The following is a 14,954-nucleotide window of genomic DNA, read 5'->3' as shown; positions in this document are numbered from 1 at the left end:
CCCGAGGGCCTCCCGGGCAAGATGCCCCAAAGCATCAGGCTGAAGGAGTGTGGGACCTGGTTTGAGGGCACGCAGCCTCGAGTTGGGGTTCAGGAGCCCTGGAGTGGGCCTGTGGAACTAAGACCATATTCTTAGCTGTTAAAATCCTGCCTTTGGGGGCCAGATGGATATGAGCGTCTGATCTTGGGCCTGCCAGTCTCTCTGAGCCTCAGTTTCCTTCCTGTAAAATGAGGCCCACAATCTTACCATAAAAGGCACCAGATCCCACAGCTTCGCACACAGTAGCACAATACATAAGTGGCAGCCGCTGTTACGTTTGTAGGTTGGAAGACATCTTGGGGAGAAAGCCAGTGAAGCTCCCTTGCAAGGTTGTTCTGCTGAAACAGTCCAGAGAGCACTGATTGAACCCCTACCATGCGCCAAGTTCCGGAGGAGGTGAAAGACAGTCTTTTTTTTTTGTCCGGGTCTCGCTATGTCACCCAGGCTGGAGTGCAGTGACACAATCAAATCTCACTGCAACCTCCACCTCCCAAATCAAGCGATTTTCCTGCCTCAGCCTCTGGAGTAGCTGAGACTACAGGCACGCACCCCCACACCCAGCCAATTTTTGTATTTTTTTTGTAGAGACAGGTTTTGCTATGTTAGCCAGGCTGGTCTCGAACTCCTGGCCTCAAGTGATCTGTTTGCCTCGGCCTTCCAAAGTGCTGGGATTACAGGCCTGAGCCATCGTGCCTGGCCTTGTTCTTTTTCTTTTTTTTGGCAAGGTCTCTGGCAAGGCTGAAGTGCAGTGGCAAGATTACTGCTTACTGCAGCATCGAGCTCCTGGGCTCAGCAATCCTCTTGCCTCAGCCTCCTAAGTAGCTGGGACCACAGGCAGTCACTATTGTGCCTGGCTAAATTAAAAAAAAAAATTAAAAAAAAATTTTTTTTTTTTTTTTAAGAGAAGGGGTCCAGGCTGGACCCCTTCTATGTTGTCCAGGCTGGTCTTGAACTCGTGGCTTTAAGTGATCTTCCTGCCTTAGCCTCCCAAAGTGCTGGGATTACAGGTGTGAGCCCCCATGCCTGGCCTCTGGTTGGTATTCTTAGTGAAGCTGGTTTCAGAGATGCAGGTCACACAGAACTGGTGGGTAGCCTAAGCTTCACGACTTCTGCCTCTGTGAAATGGGATTATGAATAGTCCCAAACTCCCCGGGGACCAAATAAGAACATCCAGGCAGAGGACTTACACGGGGTCTGGCACTTAGTGAGCTGTCATGTTACCTTTAAAAGGAGTCGAAGTCCGAAGGGCAGACTGTTATGTTCCTGCTGCTCTGCAGATGTCCCCTGGGGGAGGCTGTAAGAGTCCTTTTTTTTTTGAGACGGAGTCTTCCTCTGTCGCCTAGGCTGGAGTGCACTGGTGTGTTCTTGGCTCGCTGCAACCTCCGCCTGCCCGGTTCAAGCAATTCTCCTGCCTCAGCCTCCTGAGTAGCTGGGACTATAAGCGCCCGCCATCACGCCCAGCTAATTTTTATACTTTTAGTAGAGAGGGATTTCACCATATTGGCCAGGCTGGTCTCGAACTCTTGACCATGTGATCCGCCGCTTCGGCCTCCCAAAGTGCTAGGATTACAGGCGTGAGCCACCGCACCCGGTCAAGAGTCCATTTTAACAACGTTGACTAGGCATTGAACTCCACTGGGGGGTATCCCAGGCAGGGGCTAAGCCTGAGCAAGGCCCAGAGGCTGGCTTGTTGAGGGGTTAATGAGAGAGTGGCTTGGCTGAGGATGAAGGCCAGAAACTTGGAGTCATCTGAGCTGCAGGAACCTTGGGCCTAATGGAGGCAAGGAAGGAGGAGGCGAAGCTCTGGGGGGGAGGCTCTGGGCTGGAGGGCATGGCCTCTAATCAGAGACGGGGTGGGGCTGGTTCTTAGACCAATCAGCCAGCAGCCCCGGGAGCACACGGCTGTGTGGGGGCAGAGCCTGCCATCTCCGTGCCCGGGTGCCCTTTCGGCCCTCCTGGGACTTGCCACCAGGCCAGGAGCTCTGCTCGAGGACAAGCTTCTTGCCCTTTACTCTTTTACCCTCTACATCTTGCTTGGCCTCTAACTTGACTGTGAGCCTCTTTCTGCAGGGTAAGGACTGAGGCTGCTGGTCTCTCCTTCCCAGGACTGAGCACACAGCAGGTGCTAAATAAATGCTCTTGAATAGAGTCCTAGCGCTGCCCGGCGCTCCTTGCTGCCAGGAGTAAAAATAGTAACAGCAGGACCCCTTTATTGAGGACCTGCGGGGCACCAGGCACAATGCTTCCAGGATCCGGGGACGGCTGTGATCTTGTTCCCATTTTCCAAGCAGGAAAGCTCAGAGACCACCGCCCAGACCCTCCAGCCAATAGAGGAAACGCGCCTACCGCTCCCTTGTACCCTGGGACCCAGGGGAACAGGCCTTCCTGGCTCCACTGCTGGGACGAGGGCCCTGTGCTCAGGTGGGGCCGGGGAAGGCCCTCTCCCTTCAGCCTCAGGGTCCGGGTTGCAGCAGGCCCCCAGCTCACAATGAAACTCCCTCCCACAGCCTGGCTTTAGGCCGGAGCCGTGGAGGTTGAGGGGGAGCGGGTGGGGAGGGGAGGCATGTCACCATATATCCCCGTCAGATTAAAAAACTAATTTGAAAAGATTAATGTATTCCATTCTTGTTACACTGGCTGTGATACCTCTGGGCCCGCGGCCGCTCTGCTTCCTGATTATTGAATTTTTATGGCCTGGTAATTAATTGCAGATTCCCTGTTTTGTTCTATTTCTTTTTCTCTGACATTTTAATTTCAACAAAAAGCAGTGGTCTCCATGCAGGTTCTCTCTGGAGATCCTAATGGTCTATAAAACAGAATGACTTATAGACGTGGCACCCACTTCAGTTGGCGAGCGATTGTTTGAAACCTTGCTGATCATGCAAAATTTAATTTTTCCACTTCCCTCCCCTTTTTGCTACTCATTTCTTGTCTCTTGCATTGCTGCACCAGCATCTCAGCTCACCATGAAGTGAGCAGTGTCGCCTCCGAATCTGTTCTAGGGCTTTTTCCTAGAAGCCTGGGGGATGAAAACAGAGTGGGTTTTGATTCTTCTCCTGGCAGTGGGCCTGGTAGTGGGTGGGATGGGGGGCTGAGCCTCCCTAAAAGGCCATGTGGATGTGAGCAGCAGCCCCCAGGGGAGGGAATGGGCAGGGGAGGTCATTTTCACCTGTCTCAGGTGCCTTCTGGCCAAATGCCATTGCCCCATTAAGCACCAAGGAACCTGAAGCCTCATCAGGGCAGAGAAAATGGGCATCAGCACCTGCACTTAGGCCCCCACCAGGCCGAGAGGGAGCCAGTTCGGGCTGAGTGGACTGACGCAGACAGATGCAGATAGCCTGACGGTCTTAGCTGAACGGGGTCACTGGGAACAGCTGTGTGTTCCACACAAACAGGTCTGGAAAAGACCCTTGAGTTTCCATCCTAGTGGCCCCACTCTTATTTCTCATAGCCCTGCTAGCATCACACAGGCTGGGTGCTGTCGCCTGGGATCCCCTGGGACTGAGCAGGGCAGGAGGCAGAAGGATAAGGTCATAGAATCAATCCTAAGGGATTGGAGTTCAGATGTCTTTTGGGTCCAGGCAGGTGAAGTAAGTGGGGGGAGATGATAGGGGGTGGTGGGGACTGGAGCACTCCAGAGCTCACCCTTCACCAGGGGACATGGTGGCCACTTGGCTTTAGCCTTGGATGCCAAGTGGGAAGATGGGCCCAGTATGGCCAGAGCTTCTGATTCCCCAACAGAGTTTGGCAATATGGCTTTCAGTGTGAAACTTCACATTTTAAACATCAGGGTGTGTGTGTGTGTAAACACTGTTGGCCAAACTGAACACAACTTTTTTTATTTTTTATTTTTATTTTATGTATTTTATTTATTTATTTTTTTGAGACGGAGTCTCGCTCTGTCACCCAGGCTGGAGTGCTGTGGCCGGATCTCAGCTCACTGCAAGCTCCGCCTCCCGGGTTCACACCATTCTCCTGCCTCAGCCTCCCGGGTAGCTGGGACTATAGGCGCTGCCACCTCGCCTGGCTAGTTTTTTGTAGTTTTTAGTAGAGACGGGGTTTCACCGTGTTAGCCAGGATGGTCTCAATCTCCTGACCTCGTGATCCGCCCGTCTCGGCCTCCCAAAGTGCTGGGATTACAGGCTTGAGCCACCGCGCCTGGCCTATTTTTTTTTATTTTTTTGAGTCGTAGTCTCGTTCAGTCGCCCAGGCTGGAGTGCAGTGGCGTGATCTGGGCTCACTGCAACCTCTGCCTTGCCTGCCGGGTTCACACCATTCTCCTGCCTCAGCCTCCTGAGTAGCTGGGACTATAGGCGCCCGCCACTATGCCCGGCTAATTTTTTGTATTTTTAGTAGAGATGGGGTTTCACCATGTTAGCCAGGATAGTCTCGATCTCCTGACGTCGTGATCTGTCCATCTCGGCCTCCCAAAGTGCTGGGGGATTACAGGCGTGAGCCACCACGCCCGGCCTGAACACATCTTTGAGCTTCATGTCTGCTCTGGCTCATGAGGCACCAGTTTCCTCTGACTCTGAGCATGAATGAGAGAAGTTAGGGCATGAAGTGGAGTCCCCTAGAGTGAGAAGGGCCTCAGTGGCCAGCAGACCACCACCGATGTCTGGGTGAGGTCTGCTGGGCTCCCCGAGAACACTACCTCTTACCTAAGATGTCAGGAGGCAGGGCTTTGACTCCAGGGGCTTTAGGACAGTTCAGGCCGAATGCACTGACACAGGTAGACACAGACAGATGGCGACTTGGGGGCTCCTGGGGCTCCTCACATGAGCTGGAAGCATGAGGGGGCCACAGCCTGGTCCCACCTCCTCTGTGCTGAGATACTGGGGAGCTGACCCTGGCAGTGCCTCTAGTGACTCACTTCCCTCATCTGGAGAGGCTGAATGGGAAAGCCACAGCGTGGGCTTTAGAACAGATGGACTTGGGTTCAAACATCTGCCCCACCACTCACTTTGCAGCTGAGTAAGCTCAGGGTTTCTGAGAAACTCTAGAAAACTAGGAAATGGGCATGAACCTTCTGTCTTTGTTTTCCATTGCTGCACAACAAACTGCCACAAAGTTAGTAGCTTAAAACAAAACCCACTTGTTATCTCACAGAGTGTAGGTCAGAAGTCTGACAAGGCCTGATTGGATTCTCTGCTCAGGGTCTCACCAGGTTCAAGACAAAATTCTCCCCTGGGGCTGTGGGACCTCTTCCAAGCTCACCAATTGTTGGCAAAATTCAGTTCCTTGTCCTGAAACCCTTCCATCTTCAAGGCCAGCAGAGGCACCTGGCAACTTTCTGGTGTTCCCAATTGCTGTCTTCCTCTTTTGCTTATTTTTATTTATTTATTTATTTTTTTGAGACTGTGTCTCTGTCACCCAGGCTGGAGTGCAGTGGCACAATCTCAGCTCACTGCAACTTCTGCCTCCCAGGTTCCAGTGATTCTCCTGCCTCAGCCTCCCGAGTAGCTGGGATTACAGGTATGCACCACCATGGCCAGCAAGGGATGGGGTTTCACCATATTGACCACGCTGGTCGCGAACTCCTGACCTCAGGTGATCCACCCACCTTGGCCTCCCAAAGTGCTGGCATTACAGGTGTGAGCCATAGCGCCCGGCCCCTCTTTTGCTTTTAAGGGCTGCTCTGATTACATTGGGCCCACTCAGATAATTCAGGATAATCTCCCTATTTTAAGGGAGCTGCCTAGTAAACTTGGTTATGTCTTTCAAGTCCCACACCTGTAACCCCAGCATTTTGGGAGGCCAAGATGGGAGGATCACTTGAGGCCAGGAGTTAGTGTCTAGCCTGGGCAGCATAGTGAGACTCCTTCTCTACAAACAAATAAAAAAAATAGCTGGGTGTGGTGGTGCATACCTCTAGTCCCAACAAGAGGGTGAAGTGGGAGGATTGCTTGAGCCTGGGAGGTTGAGGCTGCAGTGAGCTATGGCTACACCGCTACACTCAAGCCTGGGCGACAGAGCGAGACCCTGTCTCAAAAAACAAAAAACGGCCGGACGCGGTGGCTCAAGCCTGTAATCCCAGTACTTTGGGAGGCCGAGACGGGCGGATCAAGAGGTCAGGAGATCGAGACCATCCTGGCTAACACAGTGAAACCCCGTCTCTACTAAAAAATGCAAAAAAACTAGCTGGGTGAGGTGGCGGGCGCCTGTAGTCCCAGCTACTCGGGAGGCTGAGGCAGGAGAATGGCGTGAACCCGGGAGGCAGAGCTTGCAGTGAGCCGAGATCCGGCCACTGCACTCCAGCCTGGGCGACACAGCGAGACTCCGTCTCAAAAAAAAAAAAAAAAAAAAAACAACAAACAAACAAAAAACAAACAAAAAACAGGCCAGGTGCAGTGGCTCATGCCTATAATCCCAGCACGTTGGGAGGCTAAAGCACACAGATCACTTGTGCTCAGGATTGAGACCAGCCTGGGCTACATGGTCAAACCCCATCTCCACTAAAAATACGAAAACTAGTTGATCGTGGTGGCGCACACCTGTAATCCCAGTTACTCAGGAGGCTGAGGCATGAGAATTGCTTGGACCTGGGAGGCAGAGGTTGCAGTGAGCCGAGATGGTGCCACTGCCCTCCAGCCTGGGCGACAGAGCGAGACAATGTCTCAAACAAAACAACACAACACAAAAAAGGGAGTGACATTGGTGGCAGAGATTATGGGGTCAAAATTCTGCCTGCTCCAGCCTCCAACTGCTTGGGATGATTGAAAGGGTGAAAATGCCCTGCCTCTATCCCGTCCCCTATCATTGAGAAGCGCTGGTATTAGACATTTAAATACATGGTCCCTGCTCCTGCACTAATGCACTGGGTAGTGGGAATGCTCCTCCTAGCAACCCTCTAAGGGAGCTAGCATGGTCTCCCCATCTTCCAGATGTGCACACCAAGATCCCAGCCATCAGGGAACATAGGTGGCAGAGCCAAGATGTGAACCTCTGTCTCAGCTTCACATAAAGGCTTGTCATCTCACCATTGGCCCAAATCCAGGGCTCCTGAATCGTTTGGAAATTTAGTTCTTCTGGGAGGCACGCACCATGTACCAGCAATATACATGTGATGCAGTTTCTCTCGCTTAATTCTGTCGTGGCACATAGGTGTTAATGGGAGTCCCCAGAGGATGACTGACATGTGTGTATTTTCTGGTTGTGCTGTTTGTTCGTCTTTCTTATTTGGAGGTGGCTAGGAATGCATATGACGGCCACTCTTGGGTACCGTTGCTTCTGCAGGACACCTCAGCTGATTCTCAAGCACCTTCCCGTGGTGGAAACTTCATGGGGCTCTTTGAAAAATAGAGCGCCGGGCACGGTGGCTCAAGCCTGTAATCCCAGCATTTTGGGAGGCTGAGACGGGCGGATCACGAGGTCAGGAGATCGAGACCATCTTGGCTAACATGGTGAAACCCCGTTTCTACTAAAAATACAAAAAATTAGCCGGGTGCAGTGGTGGGCGCCTGTAGTCCCAGCTACACGGGAGGCTGAGGAAGGAGAATGGCATGAACCCGGGAGGTGGAGCTTGCAGTGAGCAGAGATTGTGCCACTGGACTCTAGCCTGGGAGACAGAGCGAGACTCCCATCTCAAAAAAAAAAAGTCTCTTTGCAGCTTTTTTTTTGTATTTGTTTTCCCAGATGGATCTCCCTCTGTTGCCCAGGCTGGAGTGCAATGGTGCCATCTCCGCTCACTGCATCCTCTGCCTTCTGGGTTCAGGCAATTATCCTGCCTCAGCCTCCCGAGTAGCCGGAATTAAAGGTGCCTGCTAACAAGCTGGGCTAATTTTTGTATTTTTAGTAGAGATGGGGTTTCACCATGTTGGCCAGGCTGGTCTTGAACTCCTGACCTCAGGTCATCCTCCTGCCTTGGCCTCCCAAAGTGCTGGAATTACAGGCATGAGCCACCATGCTCGGCCCCCTTGCAGCTCTTATCTCTCCACACTGAGACGTAGGACTACATTATGAGTCCCTCTGTGACCGGAATTGGTGGATTCTTCGTCTCACTGACTTCAAGAATGAAGCCACGGACCCTTGCAGTGAGTGTTACAGTTCTTAAAGATGGTGTCCGGAGTTTATTCCTTCAGACATTCAGATGTGTCTGGAGCGTTTTCCTTCTGGTGGGTTCATGGTCTCGCTGTCACGACAGAAGCTACAGACCTTTGTGATGAGTGTTACAGCTCTTAAAGACAGCGGGGCGGGAGTTGTTTGTTCTTCCCGGTGGGTTCGTGGTCTCGATGGCCTCAAGAGTGAAGCTGTAGCCCTTCATGGTGAGTGTTACAGCTCATAAAAGCACACGTGGACCCAAACAGTTAAGCAGCAGCAAGATTTACTGCGAAGAGCTAAAGAACAGAGCTTCCACAGTGTGGGAAGTAACCCAAGAGAATTACCGCTGGCTACTTCCGGTTGCCGCTTGGTGGGGCGGGCAGCCTGCTTTTATTTCCTTATCTGGCCCCACCCACATCCTGCTGATTGGTCCCTTTTACAGAGAGCTGATTGGTCCACTTTACAGAGAGCTGATTGGACCGTTTAGACAGAGTGCTGATTCTTGAGCTAGACACACAGTGCTAGCCAGAAAAGTTCTCCAAGTCCCCACTAGGTTAGCTAGATACAGAGTTAGCTAGATACAGAGTACCAATTGGTGTATTTACAAACCCTGAGCTAGACACAGACTGCTGATGGGTGCGTTTATGACCCCTTAGCTAGACACAAAAGTTCCCCAAGTCCCCACCAGATTAGCTAGATACAGAGTGCTGATTGGTGCACATACAATCCTAGGCTAGATATAAAAGTTCTCCAAGTCCCCATCCGGTTCAGGTGCCCAGCTGGCTTCACCTAGAGGATCCTGCACCGGGGCTGCAGGCGGAGCTGCCTGCCAGTCCGGAGCGGTGCCTGCACTCCTCAGCCCTTGGGCTGTTGATGGGACCGGGCGCCACGGAGCAGGGGGCAGCGCCTGTCAGGGAGGCTCGGGCCGCGCGGGAGCCAACCGCAGGGGGGAGCTCAGACATGGCGGGCTGCAGGTCCTGAGCCCTGTCCCGCGGGGAGGCAGCTAAGGCCCGGCGAGAATTTGAGTGCAGCGCTGGCGGGCCAACACTGCTGGCGGACCCGGCGCAACCCCCGCAGCTGCTGGCCTGGGTGCTAAGCCCTTTACTGCCCAGGGCCTGCGGCGCCAGCCGGCCGCTCCGTGTGCTGGGCCCGCCGAGCCGGTTCCCGCGCCCGCGCCCGCAGGCACTCGCACTGGCCCGCGAGCGCCGCGCGCAGCCCCGGTTCCCGCCTGCGCCTCTCCCTGCACACCTCCCCGCAAGCAGAGGGAGGCAGCTCTGGCCTCAGCCAGCCCAGAGAGGGGCTCCCACAGTGCCGTGGCGGGCTGAAGGGCTCCTCAAGCGCCGCCAGACTGGTCGCTGAGGCCGAGGAGGCGCTGAGAGTGAGGGCTGCTAGCACATTGTCACCTCTCACCTCCTTCCCCCCAAAGAAGATAAAATACACTAGCTTCCACCAATCAGATGCACAAGACTTGGAAGCAAGTACACTTGGGCAAGGTGAACTAGCTGGGCATGGAGGAGAGTCATCTCCCAGCAAGCAGGTATGACGTGGTGCAGGTGCCTGTTTCCGCTGGCGTGGCTGTGGTGGAGCCTCTACGAAAAGGCAGGCTGTGGCGGTAGCTGTGTTGTAATTAGGACAGTCCTGTGGTGTGATTGGGTGGGGCTCCTGGGCTGTATTGTTCCTGGCTGTGGGTCATCCAAGTCTGCTTCTCTGGTGCTCCCAGAGTCTGCTGTTTGCAACAAAGTAGAACTTGCTGTTTGTATCAAAGTGAATTCTGTTGTTTGCAATAAAGTAGAATCTGTCCTTTGCCACTGAGTGACTTCTGTGGTTTATAATTAAAAGCCCTGCCTGGTACACTCCCCTTGATAGAACTCTAAGTCCTGGACCTCCAGCCCACACTGTTACTGTTCACTTCGGAGCCATTCCTCCTCCTGCCTTGCCACCAGGGGCCTGATATTGTTTAAGCAGCAACACATGCAACTCTATGGGGGAACTATGATCAGTCTCAGGCTGCCATAACTGTCGGAGTTCTTTTCCCAAGATACTCCTTTCTTACCCTCATAGTTGCTGGGGATGACTGTGTGGTTCATTCCTGGCCACAGATAAAGGGGGGCTTCTCAGGACATTTTTCTTTCTGATAATAAGAAATCCTCTTTTCCTGCTTAGTCTCTTCTTACCTTGAATGGGGTTGTGTAAAGATGAAATGCTAGGAGCCATAGCAGCCATCCTGTGGCCATGAGGCAACAAGGTTAAGGATTAAAACCAAACAAACAAAAAACACCAAACAGTGAGGATGGCAAGAGGAAAGACAGTGTGTTGGTTCTCAAAGACATTGTCAAGCCCTTGAACCAACACCAGCAGCATCTGCCTCCACACTCTGTTCTGGGAGAAAATGGAGCCCTTTGTGTTTAAGCAATGATTAACTGTATATATATACCCTTTCAGTTAAGGCTCAGAACTATCCTAACTGATTCCAGTCCACAGGCAGTGTGGCCCATACCCACAGGGATGGTTTAGAGTTGGTGCTGGATAACCCTGTTTGCTTTTTCTTCAGGCTAGAGTGGCAGATTCCACAATGAACTTGGAATCGTGCCCTGCATGGGTGAAGTCTCTGATTCCTCAGGAGTGAGTTTGCCCAATCCCCTTGTGGACAGGTTCATGGCAAGCCAGTCCCTCCCCATCCTGAGGAGCCCATATGCCAGCCCTGGGCAGCCCACCCTCACCCTGTGGCAGGCCTGTGGGGTCTCATGGCCCCTCCAGATCTCCCTGTGGGTGAGGTGAGATCCCTACATTCTGCAGGTGAGGCTCTGGCAGGAGAAGTGACTAATCCAAGGTCCCATGGGCAGGGTGTAGGGACTGGCTCCAGTTTTGTAGGATCCAAGCTTGGGGGTCCCACTCCAGGGGGAGTCTGTCTATTTGCCCCAGGGCCAGGGGCACAGGGGCTTCTGGGACAGTGGATGATCAGGTGGAGTGGGCGCTTCCATGCAGCAAGCTGAAGAGGGCTTGAGGAGGCCTGTGTTCTCCTGGGCCTGAGAAACAGATTTCTGTTGCAACAGTGCTATAACAGCCCTGGATCTCAGTGGCTTCCAAAATAACCATTTGCTTTCTCTCTCCTGGTTCAGGAGTCGGCTGGCATGGTTTTGCTTCAAGTCGTGGGTCCAGATCATCTGGGGAGCAGCAGAGACCTGGGGATGCTCTTGCCTGGTGGGCAGCGCAAGCATGAGAGGCAACCACACAGGTGCATTGAAAGCCCCTGCCTGCGCCAAGTCTGCTGAAGTTCCATTGGCCAAAGCCACTCACTTGGCCAAGCCTGTAGTATCAGGGTAAGTGAGTGTGTTCTACCCCCTCTGTGGGGTGGCCCTGCAAGGCCACCTTTGTAATCCTATTACAGGTAGGGGAGTGAAAGGTCAGGATGAACAATCCACTCTAATGGGTCCCACATGCTCCGCGGTGACCCCAAAGCCACAGTAACACCCTAACCCCACCTACACCATTGGGCAGGATCTCCTCAGGGCAGGGGGCGGGGGTGCTGCCTCACGCAGGAGCTGCCTTCAGGTCTGCCTGGCCCCAGGGCCTCTGCAAATCCATTCTTGCTCAATTCCTAAGGGTTCAGGGTTTCCCGTCTTGCCTCCCATCAGCTCTGGGAAGCCAAAGACTCCTCTATTTCTCAGAGGAAGAACTTGAAGTTCAGGGAGCCAGGGTGCGGCCGGAGATTGCAGGGCAGACCCCCTGCCCAACCTCCACTGCCATCCTGAGCCCAGCAGGGAGGTGCTGAGTGGTCAGGCTCACCTCCCTGAGCACCTGCCTCCTGGGAGTGACACACTCCCAGCCACTTGCCCCTTTCCTCCATGCCACCCCCACGCTCAGCCTATGCCCTCCCCGCAGAGACACAGGGAAATGCAGCCGTGGACTTCAGGGTGCAGCCTGCCCTGCTCGGGGGACCTCTCAGCTCTTGTTTGCATTTGGCAGCCTCTGAGCTGGCCTAGGGACAGATTTTTATTTGCCTTGCTCAGGGTTTTGTTTGTTTCAATGGAGCCAACACTAAACAGTCAGATTTCACAAAGAATTCAGATTTAATTTCTATTCCTTTTGAAACAGTGAAAGATTTGCCTACATGGGACCCACTTAGCTGCAGAGCAGGTCTGCTGGGGCTGCATGGTGCCCCACCCCCCGCTCAGATGGGTTAAGGCCCTTGCCCCAGTCCCCACCACTCTCTGCTGCCTCACACCCAAACAACTTCACTAATTTTCTATATTGGTCTTTATGCTGCTGGCATGTGAGCTGTAACCTCTGATTTAATCCAGTCCCCAGAGGCCCAGAGAGGGGAGACTCCTGGCTGGGCTCCATGGCCAGTCAGAATACCTTATTTCTCTTTCTCTCTTCCCAAGAACTTCATCTGGATCCCTCCTACGGATTCCAACCCAGAGGCCCAGTCTCTATTTCCTGCCCCCAATGGCTCAGGCTAGGGGCTTTCTCTCCAGGCAAAGCTGTTTGTGTCCTGGCTTAATGAAACTCCCTGGCATTGCTGTCCCAAGGGTACACTCACCTGAGGAAAAAGTCCAGACTGAGAGGAAGCTCTGGGAGACATGAGGGGCAGGGAGGCTCATATCCCTGAGCTAGACAGAGAAGCCCTGCAGATGTTTAAAATTGGATCATTGGCTGGGCACGGTGGCTCACGCCTGTAATCAAAGCATGTTGGGGAGCTGAGGTGGGTGAATCACCTGAGATCAGGAATTCAAGACCATCCTGGCCAACATGGCGAAACCCCATTTCTACTACAAATACAAAAATTAGCCAGGTGTGGTGGTGCACACCTGCAGTCTCAGCTACCCAGGAGGCTGAGGCAGGAGAATCATTTGAACCCAGAAGGCACAGGTTGCAGTGAGCCGTGATCACACTACTGCAACCCAGCCTGGGTGACAGAGTGAGACTCTGTATCAAGAAAAATAAATAAATAAAATAAATGAAATAAAATAGTATCATAACAGCCGACACAAATATTACACTTCCACTTCTTGTGACACCTTATTCCCCGTGGGATGAGGCTTTATATTAACCCACTTACTCCTCAAGCCAGCCCTGTAAGGGGAGTGGTACCACTTTTATCCCTGTCTTACATAGGAGAAAACTGAAGCATAGAGAGGTTAAGCCACTTGCCCCAAGTTGCACAGCTTATAGATGGTAGAGTAGGGATTCGAACCCAGGTCCTCTGGTTTCAGGACCCACAGTTCCTAATCACTGAATCATTCTGGAGGACATGCCATCCTCAACATGTGGCTTCTCATTGAGTAAGATAGCTGCTTGAGCTCCAGCCTTACACCTCACTCCAGTTTTCAGCGAAAAGGAAGGGACCACACAGGACTCACCCCTTCCTTTAAGGATCCTTGCTGAAAGTTTCACAGGAAGCTCCTGCTTGCCTCCCTTTGACCGACATTTAGTCACACAGTAACACCTCAGCCAAGAAAAGGTCTTTATTCCAGTGATTATGATCTCAATGAAAAAATCAGCTCTACTATTGCAGGGGAGAATGGAGACAGAATATTTAGCATCATTGCTGCATTTCACGGATGAAGAAACTAAGGCTCAGAGGGGTGCACGACCTGCTGGAGGTCATGCAGCCAGAAAGAAGTGAAGCCTGGATCTTCTGTCCCTGGGCTTTTAGGAGCCGGTGGGCCCCAAAGGCACACCCTGCTGATTTCCTGGGGGTGAGGAGGACTGGGCTTCGGTGCACAACCCCCTCCCCTACCCCCTCCCCTGCCAGCCAGAGCCCCCTGTGCCTTCCAGCCCTGGCAGCTTCTTTGGGCCCAGATCTGTCACACTGGCACCCACCCTGCCCCGGGCCCGGCCTGACTCCATCCAATCTCCTCACGCCAGCATCGACTGTGGTTGGGCAGGTTCCTGAGGCAGCCTCAAGAGCGTTGACTAATTCAGACCCGCGTAATGGGATAATGAATTTACTGACAACCCAGTGTGGTCTTCATACTTACATTTTGAGAAATACTGACTCCCTAGGCCCACTGGCAGGCAGGGGAGGTACACACCCCAATAAACTGTTGCCTCTGCCTATTCGTGGGGTTCAGGCCCGACAGAGTGGGGACCCAACTTCGGTCTCAATGGTTCTTCCCCTGCTTGGGGAAGTGGGGAGTCTGGGGCAGGGGGAGGCCTGAGTGGAACTTTGGGGCGAGGTGGAAGCAGAATCCCAGGAGTTCAGAAAGGCAGAGCTTGAAGGGAGCCCGGCCACCCTTGGTCCTGCACGCCCATTTCATGAACGGGGAAAATGAGGTGGCAGGCAGGACCGCCTATGCCCCTGGACACTGTTCTGTGCTGGCAATGCCAGGGATGACTCGTGGCTCTGGGAAGAGACCTGTGTATTTTCCTTTTAGTCTGCAGTTACCTGTCCCCCAGCTGCTGGGGGTGGGGGGTCACTACTAATGCCCCATAGCTGCCCCTTCATTGGAGATGTGTCCTTAGCCAAACGAGAGCCACCACCATGTGGAAGGCCATGCTCTGCTTGCCACAGCCTGGGCATGCTGTGGCTGATGGTGGACTTCCATGGCGGTACAAGAGGTGGGAGTAACTGTGTGATGCTCTCTCTGCTTCAGAACCCCTGGGGGATAAAACTGCTGTGGGACTCCAGCTGAGACCACATTCCAGCTTTGCCTTCACCCCCTACCCTACCCTGCTTCTCTCACTCCCCTTCTCCTCCAAATCTCCACAGCGGATCATTTGAATGGAGTCTGGTCTCAGAGTCTGCTTCTGGGAGTACACGTAAGACCGTGCATTTCCTGGCCCGAGCCTCCCTTCTGAGCACTGCCCCAGAGCACCAACAGGGCTCAGAGCCAGGACTCCTTGGCCCTGGCCCTGGCTCCGCTATGTGA

Source organism: Rhinopithecus roxellana, chromosome 11 (assembly GCF_007565055.1).
Source record: "Rhinopithecus roxellana isolate Shanxi Qingling chromosome 11, ASM756505v1, whole genome shotgun sequence".
In the NCBI taxonomy this organism is placed as follows: Eukaryota; Metazoa; Chordata; class Mammalia; order Primates; family Cercopithecidae; genus Rhinopithecus; species Rhinopithecus roxellana.
This window is presented reverse-complemented; position numbering follows the sequence as displayed.